The sequence below is a fragment of the Castor canadensis genome, chromosome 10 (assembly GCF_047511655.1).
Source record: "Castor canadensis chromosome 10, mCasCan1.hap1v2, whole genome shotgun sequence".
In the NCBI taxonomy this organism is placed as follows: domain Eukaryota; kingdom Metazoa; phylum Chordata; class Mammalia; order Rodentia; family Castoridae; genus Castor; species Castor canadensis.
Genome location: NC_133395.1, coordinates 89,653,131 through 89,680,544, shown reverse-complemented (window position 1 = coordinate 89,680,544; position 27,414 = coordinate 89,653,131). Strand labels below are relative to the sequence as shown.

Sequence of the window (27,414 nt, the reverse complement as noted above, 5' to 3'; positions counted from 1 at the left end):
CTACGCGGCCACGTGCTACAGGATCGTGCCAGCAGAACTGGCCCTGGCTGAGCCCCGTACCCACCCTCCTGCCATCCCTGGCCCTGCTAGCAAATGGCAGAGATCCTCTGGCCTCCGAGCCCAGACAAAAATCCTGATGCAGTTGGCCGAGGGGCCGCAAACCAAAGCTTCGCTTGTTCCCGCTCAGGCCCCAGCCATACCCTCTTGTCCTTCGGCTGCTCGTGTGTGGGGTGGGGGAGAGGAGGGTGCGTCCCCGTGCGTGCGTGCGTGGTCTGGGTGTCTCTGCGTGGTGTGTGTGTGTGTGTGTGTGTGTGTTAGATGCCGTGCCTGGTGTAGGTGGGGAAGAGCAAGCCCTCACGCACAGAGCCCCATCACACACTGGGGCCGGGCCGAGGGGGTCAATCTGCTCGGCCTGATTGCGTTGGGCATACATTGCAGAAGGTGGGTTTTCCAAGGCGGAGCAGAGGGTCCCGGCACCTGAGGTTGTCCACGGGGAGAATGTCTGTTCCACGGGGGCAAGCGGTCCCTTCCGTCGTGCCCAAGCCCATGTGACCCTGAAGGCCAGGTGGCCCCGGTCCTTGAGCTGACTGAGGAGTGCTTTGAGACCCGGAGGGTGGCACAGGCGACTGGGCACCAGCGGCGGCCCTCCCTCCCTTTGAGCGGGACGGGGAGCTGCCGCTGGCATCCGGAGCTCTGGCGGCCTGCGCCCTCTGTCCCTGTGACCGCAGGCTCTGCCGTGGGAGGCGGGATCCCACGTACAGGTCGCGCGCTGGCTGCCCTGTCTTGGGTTGAGCGACGGAGCGCGACGTGGAGCAGCACCCGACTGAGGCTCCCTGCTTCTCTGTCCCCTGGCGTCTTGCCCTGGACCCAGTGCACCACCTTGTGGCGAGCCCAGGTGTGACGCGTCCCGCTGTGGGGCCCGCTGGGGTGCAGGACCCACTTTCTCATGGCTTCCGCACGTCCCTCCCCGCCCGCCTGGAGGGCAGTTGGGGAGCGGTCCCCAACGTGGCCTGGGACCAACCTCGCTGGTGACCCGTGTCGCGGGCGCGCGCCCCAGGAGAGTGTGGGGAGGGGAGAGGATTCGGGGACGTAGCTGTGAGGATTCGGTGTGCGTGGGTCTGGCGGGTGGCCCGGACGGGGTCGGGGTCGTGGTCACGGTGGGTCGTTGTGGTGGTGGTGGTGGTGGTGCTGGGGGTGGTGGTGGTGGGGGGGGGGTGGTGGCGAAGTCCCCGAAGACAAAAGGAGCAGCGAGGGAGGGAGGAGCAAAAGCCTACAGCACCCGGTATTCCCAGGCGGTCTCCCATCCAAGTACTAACCAAGCCCGACCCTGCTTAGCTTCCGAGATCAGACGAGATCGGGCGCGTTCAGGGTGGTATGGCCGTAGACGCTAGCCGCCGCCTCCGGGAGCCCCAAGAGCCTGCCGAGGGCCCCGGCGTGCGTCTCCACGCTGCTCTCCTGGCACGGCTGGGAGTCCGGGTGGGGGCTGGCAGCCCGGGGCCAGCGGCCAGAGGCCCCGCGCGCCTGCTCGGGCAGCCGGTCTCGCCCAGGTGGCCGCTGGGTGGCTTTCTTCCCGAGGTGTCCTGCTGCCAGGACGAGGGTCAAGTTTTCTCGGGGGAAAATTTCTCAGTGCTCTCGGGCGCTTGTTCTTCTGGGAATGTCCACTGCTGTGGCCAAGGCGGGGGACGCACAGCTCGGGCCAGGGCAAGCAGCCGCCCTCCTCCGTCGCCTCCTGGAGCCGTATCCTTGGGTGGGTGCGTGGCTCCCAGCGGAGGTCTCGGGGACCCTTCCGGTCCTCTTCGTCCGGAAAGCGCCACTGCCCCTCCAGCCCATCAGGAAAACGGCAGCCGCGCCCTTCGCCGACCCGCTCCGCCCTCCTCCACACTCAGGGCCTGGGGCTGCGGGGCTGAATCGTGAGGCTTTCCAGCCCAGGACTTCACCTCTGGCCCCTTTCACACCCGGGATCTTGGGAAGAAGAAACAAAACCAAACACAGCCAAAGCCATCTCCTCCGACCCGGGGCCCCTCCACATCCCTTCCGATCCCGGGTTCCTGCCGGCCTCCCGGGGCGTTTCTCCCAGGCAGGCCTTCGCGGCCACTACACGGGGCTGAGCACTCGAGTCCTCGGGCGTCACGGGGCCCGCGGCCACGCCAAGCACGCACGACTCCCGGGTCTCGTCTGCTCCTGGGTGCCCTGGGCCTCTTCCCTGTGCCGGTGCTGGGTCTTGTGCCCCTGCTTGGCCTCCATCAGACCCGGCCCCGTGCTACGCGGCCACGTGCTACAGGATCGTGCCAGCAGAACTGGCCCTCGCTGAGCCCCGTACCCACCCTCCTGCCATCCCTGGCCCTGCTAGCAAATGGCAGAGATCCTCTGGCCTCCGAGCCCAGACAAAAATCCTGATGCAGATGGCCGAGGGGCCGCAAACCAAGGCTTCGCTTGTTCCCGCTCAGGCCCCAGCCATACCCTCTTGTCCTTTGGCTGCTCGTGTGTGGGGTGGGGGAGCGGAGGGTGCGTCCCCGTGCGTGCGTGCGTGGTCTGGGTGTCTCTGTGTGGTGTGTGTGTGTGTGTGTGTGTGTGTGTGTGTGTGTGTGTTAGATGCCGTGCCTGGTGTAGGTGGGGAAGAGCAAGCCCTCACGCACAGAGCCCCATCACACACTGGGGCCGGGCCGAGGGGGTCAATCTGCTCGGCCTGATTGCGTTGGGCATACATTGCAGAAGGTGGGTTTTCCAAGGCGGAGCAGAGGGTCCCGGCACCTGAGGTTGTCCACGGGGAGAATGTCTGTTCCACGGGGGCAAGCGGTCCCTTCCGTCGTGCCCAAGCCCATGTGACCCCGAAGGCCAGGTGGCCCCGGTCCTTGAGCTGACTGAGGAGTGCTTTGAGACCCGGAGGGTGGCACAGGCGACTGGGCACCAGCGGCGGCCCTCCCTCCCTTTGAGCGGGATGGGGAGCTGCCGCTGGCATCCGGAGCTCTGGCGGCCTGCGCCCTCTGTCCCTGTGACCGCAGGCTCTGCCGTGGGAGGCGGGATCCCACGTAGAGGTCGCGCGCTGGCTGCCCTGTCTTGGGTTGAGCGACGGAGCTCGACGTGGAGCAGCACCCGACTGAGGCTCCCTGCTTCTCTGTCCCCTGGCGTCTTGCCCTGGACCCAGTGCACCACCTTGTGGCGAGCCCAGGTGTGGCGCGTCCCGCTGTGGGGCCCGCTGGGGTGCAGGACCCACTTTCTCATGGCTTCCGCACGTCCCTCCCCGCCCGCCTGGAGGGCAGTTGGGGAGCGGTCCCCAACGTGGCCTGGGACCAACCTCGCTGGTGACCCGTGTCGCGGGCGCGCGCCCCAGGAGAGTGTGGGGAGGGGAGAGGATTCGGGGACGTAGCTGTGAGGATTCGGTGTGCGTGGGTCTGGCGGGTGGCCCGGACGGGGTCGGGGTCGTGGTCACGGTGGGTCGTTGTGGTGGTGGTGGTGGTGGTGCTGGGGGTGGTGGTGGTGGTGGGGGGGGTGGTGGCGAAGTCCCCGAAGACAAAAGGAGCAGCGAGGGAGGGAGGAGCAAAAGCCTACAGCACCCGGTATTCCCAGGCGGTCTCCCATCCAAGTACTAACCAGGCCCGACCCTGCTTAGCTTCCGAGATCAGACGAGATCGGGCGCGTTCAGGGTGGTATGGCCGTAGACGCTAGCCGCCGCCTCCGGGAGCCCCAAGAGCCTGCCGAGGGCCCCGGCGTGCGTCTCCACGCTGCTCTCCTGGCACGGCTGGGAGTCCGGGTGGGGGCTGGCAGCCCGGGGCCAGCGGCCAGAGGCCCCGCGCGCCTGCTCGGGCAGCCGGTCTCGCCCAGGTGGCCGCTGGGTGGCTTTCTTCCCGAGGTGTCCTGCTGCCAGGACGAGGGTCAAGTTTTCTCGGGGGAAAATTTCTCAGTGCTCTCGGGCGCTTGTTCTTCTGGGAATGTCCACTGCTGTGGCCAAGGCGGGGGACGCACAGCTCGGGCCAGGGCAAGCAGCCGCCCTCCTCCGTCGCCTCCTGGAGCCGTATCCTTGGGTGGGTGCGTGGCTCCCAGCGGAGGTTTCGGGGACCCTTCCGGTCCTCTTCGTCCGGAAAGCGCCACTGCCCCTCCAGCCCATCAGGAAAACGGCAGCCGCGCCCTTCGCCGACCCGCTCCGCCCTCCTCCACACTCAGGGCCTGGGGCTGCGGGGCTGAATCGTGAGGCTTTCCAGCCCAGGACTTCACCTCTGGCCCCTTTCACACCCGGGATCTTGGGAAGAAGAAACAAAACCAAACACAGCCAAAGCCATCTCCTCCGACCCGGGGCCCCTCCACATCCCTTCCGATCCCGGGTTCCTGCCGGCCTCCCGGGGCGTTTCTCCCAGGCAGGCCTTCGCGGCCACTACACGGGGCTGAGCACTCGAGTCCTCGGGCGTCACGGGGCCCGCGGCCACGCCAAGCACGCACGACTCCCGGGTCTCGTCTGCTCCTGGGTGCCCTGGGCCTCTTCCCTGTGCCGCTGCTGGGTCTTGTGCCCCTGCTTGGCCTCCTTCAGACCCGGCCCCGTGCTACGCGGCCACGTGCTACAGGATCGTGCCAGCAGAACTGGCCCTGGCTGAGCCCCGTACCCACCCTCCTGCCATCCCTGGCCCTGCTAGCAAATGGCAGAGATCCTCTGGCCTCCGAGCCCAGACAAAAATCCTGATGCAGTTGGCCGAGGGGCCGCAAACCAAAGCTTCGCTTGTTCCCGCTCAGGCCCCAGCCATACCCTCTTGTCCTTCGGCTGCTCGTGTGTGGGGTGGGGGAGAGGAGGGTGCGTCCCCGTGCGTGCGTGCGTGGTCTGGGTGTCTCTGCGTGGTGTGTGTGTGTGTGTGTGTGTGTGTTAGATGCCGTGCCTGGTGTAGGTGGGGAAGAGCAAGCCCTCACGCACAGAGCCCCATCACACACTGGGGCCGGGCCGAGGGGGTCAATCTGCTCGGCCTGATTGCGTTGGGCATACATTGCAGAAGGTGGGTTTTCCAAGGCGGAGCAGAGGGTCCCGGCACCTGAGGTTGTCCACGGGGAGAATGTCTGTTCCACGGGGGCAAGCGGTCCCTTCCGTCGTGCCCAAGCCCATGTGACCCTGAAGGCCAGGTGGCCCCGGTCCTTGAGCTGACTGAGGAGTGCTTTGAGACCCGGAGGGTGGCACAGGCGACTGGGCACCAGCGGCGGCCCTCCCTCCCTTTGAGCGGGACGGGGAGCTGCCGCTGGCATCCGGAGCTCTGGCGGCCTGCGCCCTCTGTCCCTGTGACCGCAGGCTCTGCCGTGGGAGGCGGGATCCCACGTACAGGTCGCGCGCTGGCTGCCCTGTCTTGGGTTGAGCGACGGAGCGCGACGTGGAGCAGCACCCGACTGAGGCTCCCTGCTTCTCTGTCCCCTGGCGTCTTGCCCTGGACCCAGTGCACCACCTTGTGGCGAGCCCAGGTGTGACGCGTCCCGCTGTGGGGCCCGCTGGGGTGCAGGACCCACTTTCTCATGGCTTCCGCACGTCCCTCCCCGCCCGCCTGGAGGGCAGTTGGGGAGCGGTCCCCAACGTGGCCTGGGACCAACCTCGCTGGTGACCCGTGTCGCGGGCGCGCGCCCCAGGAGAGTGTGGGGAGGGGAGAGGATTCGGGGACGTAGCTGTGAGGATTCGGTGTGCGTGGGTCTGGCGGGTGGCCCGGACGGGGTCGGGGTCGTGGTCACGGTGGGTCGTTGTGGTGGTGGTGGTGGTGGTGCTGGGGGTGGTGGTGGTGGGGGGGGGGTGGTGGCGAAGTCCCCGAAGACAAAAGGAGCAGCGAGGGAGGGAGGAGCAAAAGCCTACAGCACCCGGTATTCCCAGGCGGTCTCCCATCCAAGTACTAACCAAGCCCGACCCTGCTTAGCTTCCGAGATCAGACGAGATCGGGCGCGTTCAGGGTGGTATGGCCGTAGACGCTAGCCGCCGCCTCCGGGAGCCCCAAGAGCCTGCCGAGGGCCCCGGCGTGCGTCTCCACGCTGCTCTCCTGGCACGGCTGGGAGTCCGGGTGGGGGCTGGCAGCCCGGGGCCAGCGGCCAGAGGCCCCGCGCGCCTGCTCGGGCAGCCGGTCTCGCCCAGGTGGCCGCTGGGTGGCTTTCTTCCCGAGGTGTCCTGCTGCCAGGACGAGGGTCAAGTTTTCTCGGGGGAAAATTTCTCAGTGCTCTCGGGCGCTTGTTCTTCTGGGAATGTCCACTGCTGTGGCCAAGGCGGGGGACGCACAGCTCGGGCCAGGGCAAGCAGCCGCCCTCCTCCGTCGCCTCCTGGAGCCGTATCCTTGGGTGGGTGCGTGGCTCCCAGCGGAGGTCTCGGGGACCCTTCCGGTCCTCTTCGTCCGGAAAGCGCCACTGCCCCTCCAGCCCATCAGGAAAACGGCAGCCGCGCCCTTCGCCGACCCGCTCCGCCCTCCTCCACACTCAGGGCCTGGGGCTGCGGGGCTGAATCGTGAGGCTTTCCAGCCCAGGACTTCACCTCTGGCCCCTTTCACACCCGGGATCTTGGGAAGAAGAAACAAAACCAAACACAGCCAAAGCCATCTCCTCCGACCCGGGGCCCCTCCACATCCCTTCCGATCCCGGGTTCCTGCCGGCCTCCCGGGGCGTTTCTCCCAGGCAGGCCTTCGCGGCCACTACACGGGGCTGAGCACTCGAGTCCTCGGGCGTCACGGGGCCCGCGGCCACGCCAAGCACGCACGACTCCCGGGTCTCGTCTGCTCCTGGGTGCCCTGGGCCTCTTCCCTGTGCCGCTGCTGGGTCTTGTGCCCCTGCTTGGCCTCCTTCAGACCCGGCCCCGTGCTACGCGGCCACGTGCTACAGGATCGTGCCAGCAGAACTGGCCCTGGCTGAGCCCCGTACCCACCCTCCTGCCATCCCTGGCCCTGCTAGCAAATGGCAGAGATCCTCTGGCCTCCGAGCCCAGACAAAAATCCTGATGCAGTTGGCCGAGGGGCCGCAAACCAAGGCTTCGCTTGTTCCCGCTCAGGCCCCAGCCATACCCTCTTGTCCTTCGGCTGCTCGTGTGTGGGGTGGGGGAGAGGAGGGTGCGTCCCCGTGCGTGCGTGCGTGGTCTGGGTGTCTCTGCGTGGTGTGTGTGTGTGTGTGTGTGTGTGTTAGATGCCGTGCCTGGTGTAGGTGGGGAAGAGCAAGCCCTCACGCACAGAGCCCCATCACACACTGGGGCCGGGCCGAGGGGGTCAATCTGCTCGGCCTGATTGCGTTGGGCATACATTGCAGAAGGTGGGTTTTCCAAGGCGGAGCAGAGGGTCCCGGCACCTGAGGTTGTCCACGGGGAGAATGTCTGTTCCACGGGGGCAAGCGGTCCCTTCCGTCGTGCCCAAGCCCATGTGACCCCGAAGGCCAGGTGGCCCCGGTCCTTGAGCTGACTGAGGAGTGCTTTGAGACCCGGAGGGTGGCACAGGCGACTGGGCGCCAGCGGCGGCCCTCCCTCCCTTTGAGCGGGACGGGGAGCTGCCGCTGGCATCCGGAGCTCTGGCGGCCTGCGCCCTCTGTCCCTGTGACCGCAGGCTCGGCCGTGGGAGGCGGGATCCCACGTAGAGGTCGCGCGCTGGCTGCCCTGTCTTGGGTTGAGCGACGGAGCGCGACGTGGAGCAGCACCCGACTGAGGCTCCCTGCTTCTCTGTCCCCTGGCGTCTTGCCCTGGACCCAGTGCACCACCTTGTGGCGAGCCCAGGTGTGGCGCGTCCCGCTGTGGGGCCCGCTGGGGTGCAGGACCCACTTTCTCATGGCTTCCGCACGTCCCTCCCCGCCCGCCTGGAGGGCAGTTGGGGAGCGGTCCCCAACGTGGCCTGGGACCAACCTCGCTGGTGACCCGTGTCGCGGGCGCGCGCCCCAGGAGAGTGTGGGGAGGGGAGAGGATTCGGGGACGTAGCTGTGAGGATTCGGTGTGCGTGGGTCTGGCGGGTGGCCCGGACGGGGTCGGGGTCGTGGTCACGGTGGGTCGTTGTGGTGGTGGTGGTGGTGGTGGTGCTGGGGGTGGTGGTGGTGGTGGGGGGGGTGGTGGCGAAGTCCCCGAAGACAAAAGGAGCAGCGAGGGAGGGAGGAGCAAAAACCTACAGCACCCGGTATTCCCAGGCGGTCTCCCATCCAAGTACTAACCAGGCCCGACCCTGCTTAGCTTCCGAGATCAGACGAGATCGGGCGCGTTCAGGGTGGTATGGCCGTAGACGCTAGCCGCCGCCTCCGGGAGCCCCAAGAGCCTGCCGAGGGCCCCGGCGTGCGTCTCCACGCTGCTCTCCTGGCACGGCTGGGAGTCCGGGTGGGGGCTGGCAGCCCGGGGCCAGCGGCCAGAGGCCCCGCGCGCCTGCTCGGGCAGCCGGTCTCGCCCAGGTGGCCGCTGGGTGGCTTTCTTCCCGAGGTGTCCTGCTGCCAGGACGAGGGTCAAGTTTTCTCGGGGGAAAATTTCTCAGTGCTCTCGGGCGCTTGTTCTTCTGGGAATGTCCACTGCTGTGGCCAAGGCGGGGGACGCACAGCTCGGGCCAGGGCAAGCAGCCGCCCTCCTCCGTCGCCTCCTGGAGCCGTATCCTTGGGTGGGTGCGTGGCTCCCAGCGGAGGTCTCGGGGACCCTTCCGGTCCTCTTCGTCCGGAAAGCGCCACTGCCCCTCCAGCCCATCAGGAAAACGGCAGCCGCGCCCTTCGCCGACCCGCTCCGCCCTCCTCCACACTCAGGGCCTGGGGCTGCGGGGCTGAATCGTGAGGCTTTCCAGCCCAGGACTTCACCTCTGGCCCCTTTCACACCCGGGATCTTGGGAAGAAGAAACAAAACCAAACACAGCCAAAGCCATCTCCTCCGACCCGGGGCCCCTCCACATCCCTTCCGATCCCGGGTTCCTGCCGGCCTCCCGGGGCGTTTCTCCCAGGCAGGCCTTCGCGGCCACTACACGGGGCTGAGCACTCGAGTCCTCGGGCGTCACGGGGCCCGCGGCCACGCCAAGCACGCACGACTCCCGGGTCTCGTCTGCTCCTGGGTGCCCTGGGCCTCTTCCCTGTGCCGCTGCTGGGTCTTGTGCCCCTGCTTGGCCTCCTTCAGACCCGGCCCCGTGCTACGCGGCCACGTGCTACAGGATCGTGCCAGCAGAACTGGCCCTGGCTGAGCCCCGTACCCACCCTCCTGCCATCCCTGGCCCTGCTAGCAAATGGCAGAGATCCTCTGGCCTCCGAGCCCAGACAAAAATCCTGATGCAGTTGGCCGAGGGGCCGCAAACCAAGGCTTCGCTTGTTCCCGCTCAGGCCCCAGCCATACCCTCTTGTCCTTCGGCTGCTCGTGTGTGGGGTGGGGGAGAGGAGGGTGCGTCCCCGTGCGTGCGTGCGTGGTCTGGGTGTCTCTGCGTGGTGTGTGTGTGTGTGTGTGTGTGTGTGTGTGTGTGTGTGTGTTAGATGCCGTGCCTGGTGTAGGTGGGGAAGAGCAAGCCCTCACGCACAGAGCCCCATCACACACTGGGGCCGGGCCGAGGGGGTCAATCTGCTCGGCCTGATTGCGTTGGGCATACATTGCAGAAGGTGGGTTTTCCAAGGCGGAGCAGAGGGTCCCAGCACCTGAGGTTGTCCACGGGGAGAATGTCTGTTCCACGGGGGCAAGCGGTACCTTCCGTCGTGCCCAAGCCCATGTGACCCCGAAGGCCAGGTGGCCCCGGTCCTTGAGCTGACTGAGGAGTGCTTTGAGACCCGGAGGGTGGCACAGGCGACTGGGCGCCAGCGGCGGCCCTCCCTCCCTTTGAGCGGGACGGGGAGCTGCCGCTGGCATCCGGAGCTCTGGCGGCCTGCGCCCTCTGTCCCTGTGACCGCAGGCTCTGCCGTGGGAGGCGGGATCCCACGTAGAGGTCGCGCGCTGGCTGCCCTGTCTTGGGTTGAGCGACGGAGCGCGACGTGGAGCAGCACCCGACTGAGGCTCCCTGCTTCTCTGTCCCCTGGCGTCTTGCCCTGGACCCAGTGCACCACCTTGTGGCGAGCCCAGGTGTGGCGCGTCCCGCTGTGGGGCCCGCTGGGGTGCAGGACCCACTTTCTCATGGCTTCCGCACGTCCCTCCCCGCCCGCCTGGAGGGCAGTTGGGGAGCGGTCCCCAACGTGGCCTGGGACCAACCTCGCTGGTGACCCGTGTCGCGGGCGCGCGCCCCAGGAGAGTGTGGGGAGGGGAGAGGATTCGGGGACGTAGCTGTGAGGATTCGGTGTGCGTGGGTCTGGCGGGTGGCCCGGACGGGGTCGGGGTCGTGGTCACGGTGGGACGTTGTGGTGGTGGTGGTGGTGGTGGTGCTGGGGGTGGTGGTGGTGGTGGGGGGGGTGGTGGCGAAGTCCCCGAAGACAAAAGGAGCAGCGAGGGAGGGAGGAGCAAAAGCCTACAGCACCCGGTATTCCCAGGCGGTCTCCCATCCAAGTACTAACCAGGCCCGACCCTGCTTAGCTTCCGAGATCAGACGAGATCGGGCGCGTTCAGGGTGGTATGGCCGTAGACGCTAGCCGCCGCCTCCGGGAGCCCCAAGAGCCTGCCGAGGGCCCCGGCGTGCGTCTCCACGCTGCTCTCCTGGCACGGCTGGGAGTCCGGGTGGGGGCTGGCAGCCCGGGGCCAGCGGCCAGAGGCCCCGCGCGCCTGCTCGGGCAGCCGGTCTCGCCCAGGTGGCCGCTGGGTGGCTTTCTTCCCGAGGTGTCCTGCTGCCAGGACGAGGGTCAAGTTTTCTCGGGGGAAAATTTCTCAGTGCTCTCGGGCGCTTGTTCTTCTGGGAATGTCCACTGCTGTGGCCAAGGCGGGGGACGCACAGCTCGGGCCAGGGCAAGCAGCCGCCCTCCTCCGTCGCCTCCTGGAGCCGTAACCTTGGGTGGGTGCGTGGCTCCCAGCGGAGGTCTCGGGGACCCTTCCGGTCCTCTTCGTCCGGAAAGCGCCACTGCCCCTCCAGCCCATCAGGAAAACGGCAGCCGCGCCCTTCGCCGACCCGCTCCGCCCTCCTCCACACTCAGGGCCTGGGGCTGCGGGGCTGAATCGTGAGGCTTTCCAGCCCAGGACTTCACCTCTGGCCCCTTTCACACCCGGGATCTTGGGAAGAAGAAACAAAACCAAACACAGCCAAAGCCATCTCCTCCGACCCGGGGCCCCTCCACATCCCTTCCGATCCCGGGTTCCTGCCGGCCTCCCGGGGCGTTTCTCCCAGGCAGGCCTTCGCGGCCACTACACGGGGCTGAGCACTCGAGTCCTCGGGCGTCACGGGGCCCGCGGCCACGCCAAGCACGCACGACTCCCGGGTCTCGTCTGCTCCTGGGTGCCCTGGGCCTCTTCCCTGTGCCGCTGCTGGGTCTTGTGCCCCTGCTTGGCCTCCTTCAGACCCGGCCCCGTGCTACGCGGCCACGTGCTACAGGATCGTGCCAGCAGAACTGGCCCTGGCTGAGCCCCGTACCCACCCTCCTGCCATCCCTGGCCCTGCTAGCAAATGGCAGAGATCCTCTGGCCTCCGAGCCCAGACAAAAATCCTGATGCAGTTGGCCGAGGGGCCGCAAACCAAGGCTTCGCTTGTTCCCGCTCAGGCCCCAGCCATACCCTCTTGTCCTTCGGCTGCTCGTGTGTGGGGTGGGGGAGAGGAGGGTGCGTCCCCGTGCGTGCGTGCGTGGTCTGGGTGTCTCTGCGTGGTGTGTGTGTGTGTGTGTGTGTGTGTTAGATGCCGTGCCTGGTGTAGGTGGGGAAGAGCAAGCCCTCACGCACAGAGCCCCATCACACACTGGGGCCGGGCCGAGGGGGTCAATCTGCTCGGCCTGATTGCGTTGGGCATACATTGCAGAAGGTGGGTTTTCCAAGGCGGAGCAGAGGGTCCCGGCACCTGAGGTTGTCCACGGGGAGAATGTCTGTTCCACGGGGGCAAGCGGTCCCTTCCGTCGTGCCCAAGCCCATGTGACCCCGAAGGCCAGGTGGCCCCGGTCCTTGAGCTGACTGAGGAGTGCTTTGAGACCCGGAGGGTGGCACAGGCGACTGGGCGCCAGCGGCGGCCCTCCCTCCCTTTGAGCGGGACGGGGAGCTGCCGCTGGCATCCGGAGCTCTGGCGGCCTGCGCCCTCTGTCCCTGTGACCGCAGGCTCTGCCGTGGGAGGCGGGATCCCACGTAGAGGTCGCGCGCTGGCTGCCCTGTCTTGGGTTGAGCGACGGAGGGCGACGTGGAGCAGCACCCGACTGAGGCTCCCTGCTTCTCTGTCCCCTGGCGTCTTGCCCTGGACCCAGTGCACCACCTTGTGGCGAGCCCAGGTGTGGCGCGTCCCGCTGTGGGGCCCGCTGGGGTGCAGGACCCACTTTCTCATGGCTTCCGCACGTCCCTCCCCGCCCGCCTGGAGGGCAGTTGGGGAGCGGTCCCCAACGTGGCCTGGGACCAACCTCGCTGGTGACCCGTGTCGCGGGCGCGCGCCCCAGGAGAGTGTGGGGAGGGGAGAGGATTCGGGGACGTAGCTGTGAGGATTCGGTGTGCGTGGGTCTGGCGGGTGGCCCGGACGGGGTCGGGGTCGTGGTCACGGTGGGTCGTTGTGGTGGTGGTGGTGGTGGTGCTGGGGGTGGTGGTGGTGGGGGGGGGTGGTGGCGAAGTCCCCGAAGACAAAAGGAGCAGCGAGGGAGGGAGGAGCAAAAGCCTACAGCACCCGGTATTCCCAGGCGGTCTCCCATCCAAGTACTAACCAGGTCCGACCCTGCTTAGCTTCCGACATCAGACGAGATCGGGCGCGTTCAGGGTGGTATGGCCGTAGACGCTAGCCGCCGCCTCCGGGAGCCCCAAGAGCCTGCCGAGGGCCCCGGCGTGCGTCTCCACGCTGCTCTCCTGGCACGGCTGGGAGTCCGGGTGGGGGCTGGCAGCCCGGGGCCAGCGGCCAGAGGCCCCGCGCGCCTGCTCGGGCAGCCAGTCTCGCCCAGGTGGCCGCTGGGTGGCTTTCTTCCCGAGGTGTCCTGCTGCCAGGACGAGGGTCAAGTTTTCTCGGGGGAAAATTTCTCAGTGCTCTCGGGCGCTTGTTCTTCTGGGAATGTCCACTGCTGTGGCCAAGGCGGGGGACGCACAGCTCGGGCCAGGGCAAGCAGCCGCCCTCCTCCGTCGCCTCCTGGAGCCGTATCCTTGGGTGGGTGCGTGGCTCCCAGCGGAGGTCTCGGGGACCCTTCCGGTCCTCTTCGTCCGGAAAGCGCCACTGCCCCTCCAGCCCATCAGGAAAACGGCAGCCGCGCCCTTCGCCGACCCGCTCCGCCCTCCTCCACACTCAGGGCCTGGGGCTGCGGGGCTGAATCGTGAGGCTTTCCAGCCCAGGACTTCACCTCTGGCCCCTTTCACACCCGGGATCTTGGGAAGAAGAAACAAAACCAAACACAGCCAAAGCCATCTCCTCCGACCCGGGGCCCCTCCACATCCCTTCCGATCCCGGGTTCCTGCCGGCCTCCCGGGGCGTTTCTCCCAGGCAGGCCTTCGCGGCCACTACACGGGGCTGAGCACTCGAGTCCTCGGGCGTCACGGGGCCCGCGGCCACGCCAAGCACGCACGACTCCCGGGTCTCGTCTGCTCCTGGGTGCCCTGGGCCTCTTCCCTGTGCCGCTGCTGGGTCTTGTGCCCCTGCTTGGCCTCCTTCAGACCCGGCCCCGTGCTACGCGGCCACGTGCTACAGGATCGTGCCAGCAGAACTGGCCCTGGCTGAGCCCCATACCCACCCTCCTGCCATCCCTGGCCCTGCTAGCAAATGGCAGAGATCCTCTGGCCTCCGAGCCCAGACAAAAATCCTGATGCAGTTGGCCGAGGGGCCGCAAACCAAGGCTTCGCTTGTTCCCGCTCAGGCCCCAGCCATACCCTCTTGTCCTTCGGCTGCTCGTGTGTGGGGTGGGGGAGAGGAGGGTGCGTCCCCGTGCGTGCGTGCGTGGTCTGGGTGTCTCTGCGTGGTGTGTGTGTGTGTGTGTGTGTGTGTGTGTGTGTGTGTGTGTTAGATGCCGTGCCTGGTGTATGTGGGGAAGAGCAAGCCCTCACGCACAGAGCCCCATCACACACTGGGGCCGGGCCGAGGGGGTCAATCTGCTCGGCCTGATTGCGTTGGGCATACATTGCAGAAGGTGGGTTTTCCAAGGCGGAGCAGAGGGTCCCGGCACCTGAGGTTGTCCACGGGGAGAATGTCTGTTCCACGGGGGCAAGCGGTCCCTTCCGTCGTGCCCAAGCCCATGTGACCCCGAAGGCCAGGTGGCCCCGGTCCTTGAGCTGACTGAGGAGTGCTTTGAGACCCGGAGGGTGGCACAGGCGACTGGGCGCCAGCGGCGGCCCTCCCTCCCTTTGAGCGGGACGGGGAGCTGCCGCTGGCATCCGGAGCTCTGGCGGCCTGCGCCCTCTGTCCCTGTGACCGCAGGCTCTGCCGTGGGAGGCGGGATCCCACGTAGAGGTCGCGCGCTGGCTGCCCTGTCTTGGGTTGAGCGACGGAGGGCGACGTGGAGCAGCACCCGACTGAGGCTCCCTGCTTCTCTGTCCCCTGGCGTCTTGCCCTGGACCCAGTGCACCACCTTGTGGCGAGCCCAGGTGTGGCGCGTCCCGCTGTGGGGCCCGCTGGGGTGCAGGACCCACTTTCTCATGGCTTCCGCACGTCCCTCCCCGCCCGCCTGGAGGGCAGTTGGGGAGCGGTCCCCAACGTGGCCTGGGACCAACCTCGCTGGTGACCCGTGTCGCGGGCGCGCGCCCCAGGAGAGTGTGGGGAGGGGAGAGGATTCGGGGACGTAGCTGTGAGGATTCGGTGTGCGTGGGTCTGGCGGGTGGCCCGGACGGGGTCGGGGTCGTGGTCACGGTGGGTCGTTGTGGTGGTGGTGGTGGTGGTGCTGGGGGTGGTGGTGGTGGGGGGGGGTGGTGGCGAAGTCCCCGAAGACAAAAGGAGCAGCGAGGGAGGGAGGAGCAAAAGCCTACAGCACCCGGTATTCCCAGGCGGTCTCCCATCCAAGTACTAACCAGGTCCGACCCTGCTTAGCTTCCGACATCAGACGAGATCGGGCGCGTTCAGGGTGGTATGGCCGTAGACGCTAGCCGCCGCCTCCGGGAGCCCCAAGAGCCTGCCGAGGGCCCCGGCGTGCGTCTCCACGCTGCTCTCCTGGCACGGCTGGGAGTCCGGGTGGGGGCTGGCAGCCCGGGGCCAGCGGCCAGAGGCCCCGCGCGCCTGCTCGGGCAGCCGGTCTCGCCCAGGTGGCCGCTGGGTGGCTTTCTTCCCGAGGTGTCCTGCTGCCAGGACGAGGGTCAAGTTTTCTCGGGGGAAAATTTCTCAGTGCTCTCGGGCGCTTGTTCTTCTGGGAATGTCCACTGCTGTGGCCAAGGCGGGGGACGCACAGCTCGGGCCAGGGCAAGCAGCCGCCCTCCTCCGTCGCCTCCTGGAGCCGTATCCTTGGGTGGGTGCGTGGCTCCCAGCGGAGGTCTCGGGGACCCTTCCGGTCCTCTTCATCCGGAAAGCGCCACTGCCCCTCCAGCCCATCAGGAAAACGGCAGCCGCGCCCTTCGCCGACCCGCTCCGCCCTCCTCCACACTCAGGGCCTGGGGCTGCGGGGCTGAATCGTGAGGCTTTCCAGCCCAGGACTTCACCTCTGGCCCCTTTCACACCCGGGATCTTGGGAAGAAGAAACAAAACCAAACACAGCCAAAGCCATCTCCTCCGACCCGGGGCCCCTCCACATCCCTTCCGATCCCGGGTTCCTGCCGGCCTCCCGGGGCGTTTCTCCCAGGCAGGCCTTCGCGGCCACTACACGGGGCTGAGCACTCGAGTCCTCGGGCGTCACGGGGCCCGCGGCCACGCCAAGCACGCACGACTCCCGGGTCTCGTCTGCTCCTGGGTGCCCTGGGCCTCTTCCCTGTGCCGCTGCTGGGTCTTGTGCCCCTGCTTGGCCTCCTTCAGACCCGGCCCCGTGCTACGCGGCCACGTGCTACAGGATCGTGCCAGCAGAACTGGCCCTGGCTGAGCCCCGTACCCACCCTCCTGCCATCCCTGGCCCTGCTAGCAAATGGCAGAGATCCTCTGGCCTCCGAGCCCAGACAAAAATCCTGATGCAGTTGGCCGAGGGGCCGCAAACCAAGGCTTCGCTTGTTCCCGCTCAGGCCCCAGCCATACCCTCTTGTCCTTCGGCTGCTCGTGTGTGGGGTGGGGGAGAGGAGGGTGCGTCCCCGTGCGTGCGTGCGTGGTCTGGGTGTCTCTGCGTGGTGTGTGTGTGTGTGTGTGTGTGTGTTAGATGCCGTGCCTGGTGTAGGTGGGGAAGAGCAAGCCCTCACGCACAGAGCCCCATCACACACTGGGGCCGGGCCGAGGGGGTCAATCTGCTCGGCCTGATTGCGTTGGGCATACATTGCAGAAGGTGGGTTTTCCAAGGCGGAGCAGAGGGTCCCGGCACCTGAGGTTGTCCACGGGGAGAATGTCTGTTCCACGGGGGCAAGCGGTCCCTTCCGTCGTGCCCAAGCCCATGTGACCCCGAAGGCCAGGTGGCCCCGGTCCTTGAGCTGACTGTGGAGTGCTTTGAGACCCGGAGGGTGGCACAGGCGACTGGGCGCCAGCGGCGGCCCTCCCTCCCTTTGAGCGGGACGGGGAGCTGCCGCTGGCATCCGGAGCTCTGGCGGCCTGCGCCCTCTGTCCCTGTGACCGCAGGCTCTGCCGTGGGAGGCGGGATCCCACGTAGAGGTCGCGCGCTGGCTGCCCTGTCTTGGGTTGAGCGACGGAGCGCGACGTGGAGCAGCACCCGACTGAGGCTCCCTGCTTCTCTGTCCCCTGGCGTCTTGCCCTGGACCCAGTGCACCACCTTGTGGCGAGCCCAGGTGTGGCGCGTCCCGCTGTGGGGCCCGCTGGGGTGCAGGACCCACTTTCTCATGGCTTCCGCACGTCCCTCCCCGCCCGCCTGGAGGGCAGTTGGGGAGCGGTCCCCAACGTGGCCTGGGACCAACCTCGCTGGTGACCCGTGTCGCGGGCGCGCGCCCCAGGAGAGTGTGGGGAGGGGAGAGGATTCGGGGACGTAGCTGTGAGGATTCGGTGTGCGTGGGTCTGGCGGGTGGCCCGGACGGGGTCGGGGTCGTGGTCACGGTGGGTCGTTGTGGTGGTGGTGGTGGTGGTGTTGGGGGTGGTGGTGGTGGTGGGGGGGTGGTGGCGAAGTCCCCGAAGACAAAAGGAGCAGCGAGGGAGGGAGGAGCAAAAGCCTACAGCACCCGGTATTCCCAGGCGGTCTCCCATCCAAGTACTAACCAGGCCCGACCCTGCTTAGCTTCCGAGATCAGACGAGATCGGGCGCATTCAGGGTGGTATGGCCGTAGACGCTAGCCGCCGCCTCCGGGAGCCCCAAGAGCCTGCCGAGGGCCCCGGCGTGCGTCTCCACGCTGCTCTCCTGGCACGGCTGGGAGTCCGGGTGGGGGCTGGCAGCCCGGGGCCAGCGGCCAGAGGCCCCGCGCGCCTGCTCGGGCAGCCGGTCTCGCCCAGGTGGCCGCTGGGTGGCTTTCTTCCCGAGGTGTCCTGCTGCCAGGACGAGGGTCAAGTTTTCTCGGGGGAAAATTTCTCAGTGCTCTCGGGCGCTTGTTCTTCTGGGAATGTCCACTGCTGTGGCCAAGGCGGGGGACGCACAGCTCGGGCCAGGGCAAGCAGCCGCCCTCCTCCGTCGCCTCCTGGAGCCGTATCCTTGGGTGGGTGCGTGGCTCCCAGCGGAGGTCTCGGGGACCCTTCCGGTCCTCTTCGTCCGGAAAGCGCCACTGCCCCTCCAGCCCATCAGGAAAACGGCAGCCGCGCCCTTCGCCGACCCGCTCCGCCCTCCTCCACACTCAGGGCCTGGGGCTGCGGGGCTGAATCGTGAGGCTTTCCAGCCCAGGACTTCACCTCTGGCCCCTTTCACACCCGGGATCTTGGGAAGAAGAAACAAAACCAAACACAGCCAAAGCCATCTCCTCCGACCCGGGGCCCCTCCACATCCCTTCCGATCCCGGGTTCCTGCCGGCCTCCCGGGGCGTTTCTCCCAGGCAGGCCTTCGCGGCCACTACACGGGGCTGAGCACTCGAGTCCTCGGGCGTCACGGGGCCCGCGGCCACGCCAAGCACGCACGACTCCCGGGTCTCGTCTGCTCCTGGGTGCCCTGGGCCTCTTCCCTGTGCCGCTGCTGGGTCTTGTGCCCCTGCTTGGCCTCCTTCAGACCCGGCCCCGTGCTACGCGGCCACGTGCTACAGGATCGTGCCAGCAGAACTGGCCCTGGCTGAGCCCCGTACCCACCCTCCTGCCATCCCTGGCCCTGCTAGCAAATGGCAGAGATCCTCTGGCCTCCGAGCCCAGACAAAAATCCTGATGCAGTTGGCCGAGGGGCCGCAAACCAAGGCTTCGCTTGTTCCCGCTCAGGCCCCAGCCATACCCTCTTGTCCTTCGGCTGCTCGTGTGTGGGGTGGGGGAGAGGAGGGTGCGTCCCCGTGCGTGCGTGCGTGGTCTGGGTGTCTCTGCGTGGTGTGTGTGTGTGTGTGTGTGTGTGTGTTAGATGCCGTGCCTGGTGTAGGTGGGGAAGAGCAAGCCCTCACGCACAGAGCCCCATCACACACTGGGGCCGGGCCGAGGGGGTCAATCTGCTCGGCCTGATTGCGTTGGGCATACATTGCAGAAGGAGGGTTTTCCAAGGCGGAGCAGAGGGTCCCGGCACCTGAGGTTGTCCACGGGGAGAATGTCTGTTCCACGGGGGCAAGCGGTCCCTTCCGTCGTGCCCAAGCCCATGTGACCCCGAAGGCCAGGTGGCCCCGGTCCTTGAGCTGACTGAGGAGTGCTTTGAGACCCGGAGGGTGGCACAGGCGACTGGGCGCCAGCGGCGGCCCTCCCTCCCTTTGAGCGGGACGGGGAGCTGCCGCTGGCATCCGGAGCTCTGGCGGCCTGCGCCCTCTGTCCCTGTGACCGCAGGCTCTGCCGTGGGAGGCGGGATCCCACGTAGAGGTCGCGCGCTGGCTGCCCTGTCTTGGGTTGAGCGACGGAGGGCGACGTGGAGCAGCACCCGACTGAGGCTCCCTGCTTCTCTGTCCCCTGGCGTCTTGCCCTGGACCCAGTGCACCACCTTGTGGCGAGCCCAGGTGTGGCGCGTCCCGCTGTGGGGCCCGCTGGGGTGCAGGACCCACTTTCTCATGGCTTCCGCACGTCCCTCCCCGCCCGCCTGGAGGGCAGTTGGGGAGCGGTCCCCAACGTGGCCTGGGACCAACCTCGCTGGTGACCCGTGTCGCGGGCGCGCGCCCCAGGAGAGTGTGGGGAGGGGAGAGGATTCGGGGACGTAGCTGTGAGGATTCGGTGTGCGTGGGTCTGGCGGGTGGCCCGGACGGGGTCGGGGTCGTGGTCACGGTGGGTCGTTGTGGTGGTGGTGGTGGTGGTGGTGCTGGGGGTGGTGGTGGTGGTGGGGGGGGTGGTGGCGAAGTCCCCGAAGACAAAAGGAGCAGCGAGGGAGGGAGGAGCAAAAGCCTACAGCACCCGGTATTCCCAGGCGGTCTCCCATCCAAGTACTAACCAGGCCCGACCCTGCTTAGCTTCCGAGATCAGACGAGATCGGGCGCGTTCAGGGTGGTATGGCCGTAGACGCTAGCCGCCGCCTCCGGGAGCCCCAAGAGCCTGCCGAGGGCCCCGGCGTGCGTCTCCACGCTGCTCTCCTGGCACGGCTGGGAGTCCGGGTGGGGGCTGGCAGCCCGGGGCCAGCGGCCAGAGGCCCCGCGCGCCTGCTCGGGCAGCCGGTCTCGCCCAGGTGGCCGCTGGGTGGCTTTCTTCCCGAGGTGTCCTGCTGCCAGGACGAGGGTCAAGTTTTCTCGGGGGAAAATTTCTCAGTGCTCTCGGGCGCTTGTTCTTCTGGGAATGTCCACTGCTGTGGCCAAGGCGGGGGACGCACAGCTCGGGCCAGGGCAAGCAGCCGCCCTCCTCCGTCGCCTCCTGGAGCCGTATCCTTGGGTGGGTGCGTGGCTCCCAGCGGAGGTCTCGGGGACCCTTCCGGTCCTCTTCGTCCGGAAAGCGCCACTGCCCCTCCAGCCCATCAGGAAAACGGCAGCCGCGCCCTTCGCCGACCCGCTCCGCCCTCCTCCACACTCAGGGCCTGGGGCTGCGGGGCTGAATCGTGAGGCTTTCCAGCCCAGGACTTCACCTCTGGCCCCTTTCACACCCGGGATCTTGGGAAGAAGAAACAAAACCAAACACAGCCAAAGCCATCTCCTCCGACCCGGGGCCCCTCCACATCCCTTCCGATCCCGGGTTCCTGCCGGCCTCCCGGGGCGTTTCTCCCAGGCAGGCCTTCGCGGCCACTACACGGGGCTGAGCACTCGAGTCCTCGGGCGTCACGGGGCCCGCGGCCACGCCAAGCACGCACGACTCCCGGGTCTCGTCTGCTCCTGGGTGCCCTGGGCCTCTTCCCTGTGCCGCTGCTGGGTCTTGTGCCCCTGCTTGGCCTCCTTCAGACCCGGCCCCGTGCTACGCGGCCACGTGCTACAGGATCGTGCCAGCAGAACTGGCCCTGGCTGAGCCCCGTACCCACCCTCCTGCCATCCCTGGCCCTGCTAGCAAATGGCAGAGATCCTCTGGCCTCCGAGCCCAGACAAAAATCCTGATGCAGTTGGCCGAGGGGCCGCAAACCAAGGCTTCGCTTGTTCCCGCTCAGGCCCCAGCCATACCCTCTTGTCCTTCGGCTGCTCGTGTGTGGGGTGGGGGAGAGGAGGGTGCGTCCCCGTGCGTGCGTGCGTGGTCTGGGTGTCTCTGCGTGGTGTGTGTGTGTGTGTGTGTGTGTGTGTTAGATGCCGTGCCTGGTGTAGGTGGGGAAGAGCAAGCCCTCACGCACAGAGCCCCATCACACACTGGGGCCGGGCCGAGGGGGTCAATCTGCTCGGCCTGATTGCGTTGGGCATACATTGCAGAAGGTGGGTTTTCCAAGGCGGAGCAGAGGGTCCCGGCACCTGAGGTTGTCCACGGGGAGAATGTCTGTTCCACGGGGGCAAGCGGTCCCTTCCGTCGTGCCCAAGCCCATGTGACCCCGAAGGCCAGGTGGCCCCGGTCCTTGAGCTGACTGAGGAGTGCTTTGAGACCCGGAGGGTGGCACAGGCGACTGGGCGCCAGCGGCGGCCCTCCCTCCCTTTGAGCGGGACGGGGAGCTGCCGCTGGCATCCGGAGCTCTGGCGGCCTGCGCCCTCTGTCCCTGTGACCGCAGGCTCTGCCGTGGGAGGCGGGATCCCACGTAGAGGTCGCGCGCTGGCTGCCCTGTCTTGGGTTGAGCGACGGAGGGCGACGTGGAGCAGCACCCGACTGAGGCTCCCTGCTTCTCTGTCCCCTGGCGTCTTGCCCTGGACCCAGTGCACCACCTTGTGGCGAGCCCAGGTGTGGCGCGTCCCGCTGTGGGGCCCGCTGGGGTGCAGGACCCACTTTCTCATGGCTTCCGCACGTCCCTCCCCGCCCGCCTGGAGGGCAGTTGGGGAGCGGTCCCCAACGTGGCCTGGGACCAACCTCGCTGGTGACCCGTGTCGCGGGCGCGCGCCCCAGGAGAGTGTGGGGAGGGGAGAGGATTCGGGGACGTAGCTGTGAGGATTCGGTGTGCGTGGGTCTGGCGGGTGGCCCGGACGGGGTCGGGGTCGTGGTCACGGTGGGTCGTTGTGGTGGTGGTGGTGGTGGTGGTGCTGGGGGTGGTGGTGGTGGTGGGGGGGGTGGTGGCGAAGTCCCCGAAGACAAAAGGAGCAGCGAGGGAGGGAGGAGCAAAAGCCTACAGCACCCGGTATTCCCAGGCGGTCTCCCATCCAAGTACTAACCAGGCCCGACCCTGCTTAGCTTCCGAGATCAGACGAGATCGGGCGCGTTCAGGGTGGTATGGCCGTAGACGCTAGCCGCCGCCTCCGGGAGCCCCAAGAGCCTGCCGAGGGCCCCGGCGTGCGTCTCCACGCTGCTCTCCTGGCACGGCTGGGAGTCCGGGTGGGGGCTGGCAGCCCGGGGCCAGCGGCCAGAGGCCCCGCGCGCCTGCTCGGGCAGCCGGTCTCGCCCAGGTGGCCGCTGGGTGGCTTTCTTCCCGAGGTGTCCTGCTGCCAGGACGAGGGTCAAGTTTTCTCGGGGGAAAATTTCTCAGTGCTCTCGGGCGCTTGTTCTTCTGGGAATGTCCACTGCTGTGGCCAAGGCGGGGGACGCACAGCTCGGGCCAGGGCAAGCAGCCGCCCTCCTCCGTCGCCTCCTGGAGCCGTATCCTTGGGTGGGTGCGTGGCTCCCAGCGGAGGTCTCGGGGACCCTTCCGGTCCTCTTCGTCCGGAAAGCGCCACTGCCCCTCCAGCCCATCAGGAAAACGGCAGCCGCGCCCTTCGCCGACCCGCTCCGCCCTCCTCCACACTCAGGGCCTGGGGCTGCGGGGCTGAATCGTGAGGCTTTCCAGCCCAGGACTTCACCTCTGGCCCCTTTCACACCCGGGATCTTGGGAAGAAGAAACAAAACCAAACACAGCCAAAGCCATCTCCTCCGACCCGGGGCCCCTCCACATCCCTTCCGATCCCGGGTTCCTGCCGGCCTCCCGGGGCGTTTCTCCCAGGCAGGCCTTCGCGGCCACTACACGGGGCTGAGCACTCGAGTCCTCGGGCGTCACGGGGCCCGCGGCCACGCCAAGCACGCACGACTCCCGGGTCTCGTCTGCTCCTGGGTGCCCTGGGCCTCTTCCCTGTGCCGCTGCTGGGTCTTGTGCCCCTGCTTGGCCTCCTTCAGACCCGGCCCCGTGCTACGCGGCCACGTGCTACAGGATCGTGCCAGCAGAACTGGCCCTGGCTGAGCCCCGTACCCACCCTCCTGCCATCCCTGGCCCTGCTAGCAAATGGCAGAGATCCTCTGGCCTCCGAGCCCAGACAAAAATCCTGATGCAGTTGGCCGAGGGGCCGCAAACCAAGGCTTCGCTTGTTCCCGCTCAGGCCCCAGCCATACCCTCTTGTCCTTCGGCTGCTCGTGTGTGGGGTGGGGGAGAGGAGGGTGCGTCCCCGTGCGTGCGTGCGTGGTCTGGGTGTCTCTGCGTGGTGTGTGTGTGTGTGTGTGTGTGTGTGTTAGATGCCGTGCCTGGTGTAGGTGGGGAAGAGCAAGCCCTCACGCACAGAGCCCCATCACACACTGGGGCCGGGCCGAGGGGGTCAATCTGCTCGGCCTGATTGCGTTGGGCATACATTGCAGAAGGTGGGTTTTCCAAGGCGGAGCAGAGGGTCCCGGCACCTGAGGTTGTCCACGGGGAGAATGTCTGTTCCACGGGGGCAAGCGGTCCCTTCCGTCGTGCCCAAGCCCATGTGACCCCGAAGGCCAGGTGGCCCCGGTCCTTGAGCTGACTGAGGAGTGCTTTGAGACCCGGAGGGTGGCACAGGCGACTGGGCGCCAGCGGCGGCCCTCCCTCCCTTTGAGCGGGACGGGGAGCTGCCGCTGGCATCCGGAGCTCTGGCGGCCTGCGCCCTCTGTCCCTGTGACCGCAGGCTCTGCCGTGGGAGGCGGGATCCCACGTAGAGGTCGCGCGCTGGCTGCCCTGTCTTGGGTTGAGCGACGGAGGGCGACGTGGAGCAGCACCCGACTGAGGCTCCCTGCTTCTCTGTCCCCTGGCGTCTTGCCCTGGACCCAGTGCACCACCTTGTGGCGAGCCCAGGTGTGGCGCGTCCCGCTGTGGGGCCCGCTGGGGTGCAGGACCCACTTTCTCATGGCTTCCGCACGTCCCTCCCCGCCCGCCTGGAGGGCAGTTGGGGAGCGGTCCCCAACGTGGCCTGGGACCAACCTCGCTGGTGACCCGTGTCGCGGGCGCGCGCCCCAGGAGAGTGTGGGGAGGGGAGAGGATTCGGGGACGTAGCTGTGAGGATTCGGTGTGCGTGGGTCTGGCGGGTGGCCCGGACGGGGTCGGGGTCGTGGTCACGGTGGGTCGTTGTGGTGGTGGTGGTGGTGGTGGTGCTGGGGGTGGTGGTGGTGGTGGGGGGGGTGGTGGCGAAGTCCCCGAAGACAAAAGGAGCAGCGAGGGAGGGAGGAGCAAAAGCCTACAGCACCCGGTATTCCCAGGCGGTCTCCCATCCAAGTACTAACCAGGCCCGACCCTGCTTAGCTTCCGAGATCAGACGAGATCGGGCGCGTTCAGGGTGGTATGGCCGTAGACGCTAGCCGCCGCCTCCGGGAGCCCCAAGAGCCTGCCGAGGGCCCCGGCGTGCGTCTCCACGCTGCTCTCCTGGCACGGCTGGGAGTCCGGGTGGGGGCTGGCAGCCCGGGGCCAGCGGCCAGAGGCCCCGCGCGCCTGCTCGGGCAGCCGGTCTCGCCCAGGTGGCTGCTGGGTGGCTTTCTTCCCGAGGTGTCCTGCTGCCAGGACGAGGGTCAAGTTTTCTCGGGGGAAAATTTCTCAGTGCTCTCGGGCGCTTGTTCTTCTGGGAATGTCCACTGCTGTGGCCAAGGCGGGGGACGCACAGCTCGGGCCAGGGCAAGCAGCCGCCCTCCTCCGTCGCCTCCTGGAGCCGTATCCTTGGGTGGGTGCGTGGCTCCCAGCGGAGGTCTCGGGGACCCTTCCGGTCCTCTTCGTCCGGAAAGCGCCACTGCCCCTCCAGCCCATCAGGAAAACGGCAGCCGCGCCCTTCGCCGACCCGCTCCGCCCTCCTCCACACTCAGGGCCTGGGGCTGCGGGGCTGAATCGTGAGGCTTTCCAGCCCAGGACTTCACCTCTGGCCCCTTTCACACCCGGGATCTTGGGAAGAAGAAACAAAACCAAACACAGCCAAAGCCATCTCCTCCGACCCGGGGCCCCTCCACATCCCTTCCGATCCCGGGTTCCTGCCGGCCTCCCGGGGCGTTTCTCCCAGGCAGGCCTTCGCGGCCACTACACGGGGCTGAGCACTCGAGTCCTCGGGCGTCACGGGGCCCGCGGCCACGCCAAGCACGCACGACTCCCGGGTCTCGTCTGCTCCTGGGTGCCCTGGGCCTCTTCCCTGTGCCGCTGCTGGGTCTTGTGCCCCTGCTTGGCCTCCTTCAGACCCGGCCCCGTGCTACGCGGCCACGTGCTACAGGATCGTGCCAGCAGAACTGGCCCTGGCTGAGCCCCGTACCCACCCTCCTGCCATCCCTGGCCCTGCTAGCAAATGGCAGAGATCCTCTGGCCTCCGAGCCCAGACAAAAATCCTGATGCAGTTGGCCGAGGGGCCGCAAACCAAGGCTTCGCTTGTTCCCGCTCAGGCCCCAGCCATACCCTCTTGTCCTTCGGCTGCTCGTGTGTGGGGTGGGGGAGAGGAGGGTGCGTCCCCGTGCGTGCGTGCGTGGTCTGGGTGTCTCTGCGTGGTGTGTGTGTGTGTGTGTGTGTGTGTGTTAGATGCCGTGCCTGGTGTAGGTGGGGAAGAGCAAGCCCTCACGCACAGAGCCCCATCACACACTGGGGCCGGGCCGAGGGGGTCAATCTGCTCGGCCTGATTGCGTTGGGCATACATTGCAGAAGGTGGGTTTTCCAAGGCGGAGCAGAGGGTCCCGGCACCTGAGGTTGTCCACGGGGAGAATGTCTGTTCCACGGGGGCAAGCGGTCCCTTCCATCGTGCCCAAGCCCATGTGACCCCGAAGGCCAGGTGGCCCCGGTCCTTGAGCTGACTGAGGAGTGCTTTGAGACCCGGAGGGTGGCACAGGCGACTGGGCGCCAGCGGCGGCCCTCCCTCCCTTTGAGCGGGACGGGGAGCTGCCGCTGGCATCCGGAGCTCTGGCGGCCTGCGCCCTCTGTCCCTGTGACCGCAGGCTCTGCCGTGGGAGGCGGGATCCCACGTAGAGGTCGCGCGCTGGCTGCCCTGTCTTGGGTTGAGCGACGGAGGGCGACGTGGAGCAGCACCCGACTGAGGCTCCCTGCTTCTCTGTCCCCTGGCGTCTTGCCCTGGACCCAGTGCACCACCTTGTGGCGAGCCCAGGTGTGGCGCGTCCCGCTGTGGGGCCCGCTGGGGTGCAGGACCCACTTTCTCATGGCTTCCGCACGTCCCTCCCCGCCCGCCTGGAGGGCAGTTGGGGAGCGGTCCCCAACGTGGCCTGGGACCAACCTCGCTGGTGACCCGTGTCGCGGGCGCACGCCCCAGGAGAGTGTGGGGAGGGGAGAGGATTCGGGGACGTAGCTGTGAGGATTCGGTGTGCGTGGGTCTGGCGGGTGGCCCGGACGGGGTCGGGGTCGTGGTCACGGTGGGTCGTTGTGGTGGTGGTGGTGGTGGTGGTGCTCGGGTGGTGGTGGTGGTGGGGGGGGTGGTGGCGAAGTCCCCGAAGACAAAAGGAGCAGCGAGGGAGGGAGGAGCAAAAGCCTACAGCACCCGGTATTCCCAGGCGGTCTCCCATCCAAGTACTAACCAGGCCCGACCCTGCTTAGCTTCCGAGATCAGACGAGATCGGGCGCGTTCAGGGTGGTATGGCCGTAGACGCTAGCCGCCGCCTCCGGGAGCCCCAAGAGCCTGCCGAGGGCCCCGGCGTGCGTCTCCACGCTGCTCTCCTGGCACGGCTGGGAGTCCGGGTGGGGGCTGGCAGCCCGGGGCCAGCGGCCAGAGGCCCCGCGCGCCTGCTCGGGCAGCCGGTCTCGCCCAGGTGGCCGCTGGGTGGCTTTCTTCCCGAGGTGTCCTGCTGCCAGGACGAGGGTCAAGTTTTCTCGGGGGAAAATTTCTCAGTGCTCTCGGGCGCTTGTTCTTCTGGGAATGTCCACTGCTGTGGCCAAGGCGGGGGACGCACAGCTCGGGCCAGGGCAAGCAGCCGCCCTCCTCCGTCGCCTCCTGGAGCCGTATCCTTGGGTGGGTGCGTGGCTCCCAGCGGAGGTCTCGGGGACCCTTCCGGTCCTCTTCGTCCGGAAAGCGCCACTGCCCCTCCAGCCCATCAGGAAAACGGCAGCCGCGCCCTTCGCCGACCCGCTCCGCCCTCCTCCACACTCAGGGCCTGGGGCTGCGGGGCTGAATCGTGAGGCTTTCCAGCCCAGGACTTCACCTCTGGCCCCTTTCACACCCGGGATCTTGGGAAGAAGAAACAAAACCAAACACAGCCAAAGCCATCTCCTCCGACCCGGGGCCCCTCCACATCCCTTCCGATCCCGGGTTCCTGCCGGCCTCCCGGGGCGTTTCTCCCAGGCAGGCCTTCGCGGCCACTACACGGGGCTGAGCACTCGAGTCCTCGGGCGTCACGGGGCCCGCGGCCACGCCAAGCACGCACGACTCCCGGGTCTCGTCTGCTCCTGGGTGCCCTGGGCCTCTTCCCTGTGCCGCTGCTGGGTCTTGTGCCCCTGCTTGGCCTCCTTCAGACCCGGCCCCGTGCTACGCGGCCACGTGCTACAGGATCGTGCCAGCAGAACTGGCCCTGGCTGAGCCCCGTACCCACCCTCCTGCCATCCCTGGCCCTGCTAGCAAATGGCAGAGATCCTCTGGCCTCCGAGCCCAGACAAAAATCCTGATGCAGTTGGCCGAGGGGCCGCAAACCAAGGCTTCGCTTGTTCCCGCTCAGGCCCCAGCCATACCCTCTTGTCCTTCGGCTG

General features: G+C 67.7%; 12 non-coding genes across 12 annotated transcripts; all 12 read right to left on the bottom strand.

Annotated features, from left to right (window-relative positions):
* Positions 1–1,267: 1,267 nt before the first annotated feature.
* On the bottom strand, positions 1,268–1,386 carry LOC141412565 (5S ribosomal RNA). The gene has a single exon (XR_012437407.1). It is a non-coding gene; the product is annotated as a 5S ribosomal RNA (ribosomal RNA).
* A 2,156-nt stretch (positions 1,387–3,542) lies between these two features.
* Positions 3,543–3,661, bottom strand: LOC141412250 (5S ribosomal RNA). Its single transcript, XR_012437089.1, has one exon. It is a non-coding gene; the product is annotated as a 5S ribosomal RNA (ribosomal RNA).
* Positions 3,662–5,802: 2,141 nt separating this feature from the next.
* On the bottom strand, positions 5,803–5,921 carry LOC141412563 (5S ribosomal RNA). Its single transcript, XR_012437405.1, has one exon. It is a non-coding gene; the product is annotated as a 5S ribosomal RNA (ribosomal RNA).
* A 2,145-nt stretch (positions 5,922–8,066) lies between these two features.
* On the bottom strand, positions 8,067–8,185 carry LOC141412532 (5S ribosomal RNA). Its single transcript, XR_012437374.1, has one exon. It is a non-coding gene; the product is annotated as a 5S ribosomal RNA (ribosomal RNA).
* A 2,161-nt stretch (positions 8,186–10,346) lies between these two features.
* Positions 10,347–10,465, bottom strand: LOC141412248 (5S ribosomal RNA). The gene has a single exon (XR_012437087.1). It is a non-coding gene; the product is annotated as a 5S ribosomal RNA (ribosomal RNA).
* A 2,140-nt stretch (positions 10,466–12,605) lies between these two features.
* LOC141412958 (5S ribosomal RNA) lies at positions 12,606–12,724 on the bottom strand. Its single transcript, XR_012437800.1, has one exon. It is a non-coding gene; the product is annotated as a 5S ribosomal RNA (ribosomal RNA).
* A 2,156-nt stretch (positions 12,725–14,880) lies between these two features.
* On the bottom strand, positions 14,881–14,999 carry LOC141412957 (5S ribosomal RNA). The gene has a single exon (XR_012437799.1). It is a non-coding gene; the product is annotated as a 5S ribosomal RNA (ribosomal RNA).
* A 2,141-nt stretch (positions 15,000–17,140) lies between these two features.
* On the bottom strand, positions 17,141–17,259 carry LOC141413591 (5S ribosomal RNA). The gene has a single exon (XR_012438382.1). It is a non-coding gene; the product is annotated as a 5S ribosomal RNA (ribosomal RNA).
* Positions 17,260–19,406: 2,147 nt separating this feature from the next.
* On the bottom strand, positions 19,407–19,525 carry LOC141412247 (5S ribosomal RNA). The gene has a single exon (XR_012437086.1). It is a non-coding gene; the product is annotated as a 5S ribosomal RNA (ribosomal RNA).
* Positions 19,526–21,672: 2,147 nt separating this feature from the next.
* LOC141412246 (5S ribosomal RNA) lies at positions 21,673–21,791 on the bottom strand. Its single transcript, XR_012437085.1, has one exon. It is a non-coding gene; the product is annotated as a 5S ribosomal RNA (ribosomal RNA).
* A 2,147-nt stretch (positions 21,792–23,938) lies between these two features.
* Positions 23,939–24,057, bottom strand: LOC141412245 (5S ribosomal RNA). The gene has a single exon (XR_012437084.1). It is a non-coding gene; the product is annotated as a 5S ribosomal RNA (ribosomal RNA).
* A 2,146-nt stretch (positions 24,058–26,203) lies between these two features.
* On the bottom strand, positions 26,204–26,322 carry LOC141412244 (5S ribosomal RNA). The gene has a single exon (XR_012437083.1). It is a non-coding gene; the product is annotated as a 5S ribosomal RNA (ribosomal RNA).
* Between the last annotated feature and the right edge of the window lie 1,092 nt (positions 26,323–27,414).